This window comes from Pteropus vampyrus, unplaced genomic scaffold (assembly GCF_000151845.1).
Source record: "Pteropus vampyrus isolate Shadow unplaced genomic scaffold, Pvam_2.0 Scaffold50, whole genome shotgun sequence".
Lineage (NCBI taxonomy): Eukaryota > Metazoa > Chordata > Mammalia > Chiroptera > Pteropodidae > Pteropus > Pteropus vampyrus.
The window spans coordinates 3,304,329-3,306,653 of NW_011888831.1; positions in this window are offsets into that span (position 1 = coordinate 3,304,329).

The window sequence follows — 2,325 nt, forward strand, 5'->3', positions numbered from 1 at the left end:
ACAAAAAGAAAAACATACCTAGGAATAAACCTAATGAAACATGTGAAAGATTTATATACACTAAAATCTGTAAGACATTATTAAAAGAAATTGAAGAAGATGCAAAGAAATGAAAAGATATTCCATGTCCTTAGATTGGAAGAATCAACATAGTTTAAATGACCTTATTGCCTAAAGTATTATACAGATTTAATGCAATTCCCATCAAAATCCCAATGGCACTTTTTAGAGAAATAGAACAAAAAATCATCAGATTTGTGTGGAAGCACAAAAGACCCTCAAGAGCAAAAGCAATCCTGAGAAAAAAGAACAAGGCTAGAGGCATCACTCTGCCAGACTTCAAATTATACTACAAGGAGACAATAATCAAAACGGCATGGTATTGGCAGCAAAACAGACACATAGACCAATGGAACAGAATTGAGAGTCCAGAAGTAAGCCCGCGCATATATGGACAAATTCTAGATACTAATTTCTTGTTGGTTTTAAGATATAGTTGGTTGGTTTTAAGATAAATATTCTATGAACATTTGTGTAGAGGTTTTTTTGAGTGAACGTAAGTTTTTAATTCTCTGGGATAAATGCCCATGAGTGCAATTGCTGAATCATATAGTAGCTACATGTGTAGTTTTATAAGAAATGACCAAACTGTTTTCAAGAGCGGCTGTAACATTTTACATTCCCACCAACACTGTATGAGTGATCTAGTTTCTCCACATCTTCACCGGCTTTTGTTTTTTTTCTTTTTTTTTACTTTAGCTATTCTGACAAATGTGTAGTGATATCTCATTGTGGTTATTTAGCCTTTTCCTACTGGCTTATGATATTAAACATCTTTTCAAGGGCTTGTCATCTCTATATCCTCTTCAGTGAAATGTCTGTTCATTTATTCTGTTCAATTCTCCAGTTAAAGCATCTAGGCCTGGATTTCCTCATTGGAATGTTTTAACTACAAATTCAATTTCTTTAATAGGACTATTCAGGTTATGTCTTTCTTCTGAGTAAAGTTTTATAGTTTGTTTCTTTTAAGGAATTGGTTTGTTTCACCTAAGTTGTTGGAAATATGTGTACAGTATTGTTCTCTTTCTTTTTCTTGATCATTCCTGCTAGAAATCTGTTAATGCTATCGATTTGTTTATTTTCTGTTTATTTTTCAGGCAACCAGTGTCTTAGTTTGTTGACGGCTGTTTTGCAATTCTTTATTTTACTGATTTCTGCCATTATCTTTTTCGTTTTCCTTGTTTCTTTACAGTTACTCTGTTGCTCTGTCACCAATTTATAATTTGGATACTTAGATCTTTATTTTCAACTGTAATTCTTTCCTGGTAAGTCTATTTAAAACTAAAAAAGATCTTTTATATTACTGCTTTTGATTTGTAGTTTTTCTTTATTGTTTTTTAGTTCTAAGTATAATTTTGCTCATGATTCCCTTTTGAACCTGAGGTTTATTTAGTATATACTTCACTTCATATTTAGTAATACCCTTTAAACTTGAAGATATTTAGAAATTTTAAAACTATCCCTTTATTATCAATTTCTTACTTTAGTACATTACGGTTGGAGGACATATTTGCATTATGCATTATGGTCCAAGAACATGCCAGTGGAGAAAAAACATATATTTTTTTCTTCAAAATTTATTAAGACTTTCTTTGTGGCATAGTACATGCTAATGTTTTATTTTGCTTAAGAAGTGTGGGCATTACCTGTTAGGTGCTGATATAATATGTATAATAAAGTCAAACAATAATTCCCATTTGCTATACTTTCTTCTGATTTTTTTCTCATTTACTGATCCCATTTAATAGGTTTTTCTTCTTGAGGATGTTTTGAAATATACACATTCTATTTTGCAAGCCAGGATGCTTTCCCTTAACTTATAACACTTGCATCTAAATTTATTCCACGGTTTTCTTAAATATATCTGTATTTCCCCTAGCAAGACAAGTTCTTTATCATGCTCTCATATCTTGTATTCCCCCACTCTCATCCACTACGTAGTATTGACACTATCTAGCATTTTAGAATTTTATTTCAGACTTTTTCTGTATTTTTTTAGTCAAGAATAAACTTTTGTTATTTCCCACTTTACTTACCATAAATCCTTTATCGTCTTCCTGGATATCTTTTCCTTCTTATTTGAGTACTTTGTTTAAAGGTGCTTTCAAGGTAAATCTTTGTCTGGAGAACTTTTTAGACCTTGTATAATTGATAATAATTTCATTATGCCTGCAAATTTAAGCAACCATTTGGCTGGACATTAATTTTTATACTTAAAGGTATTTTATTAATACTTTACAAATATCATTCAATTGTCTTCTTACA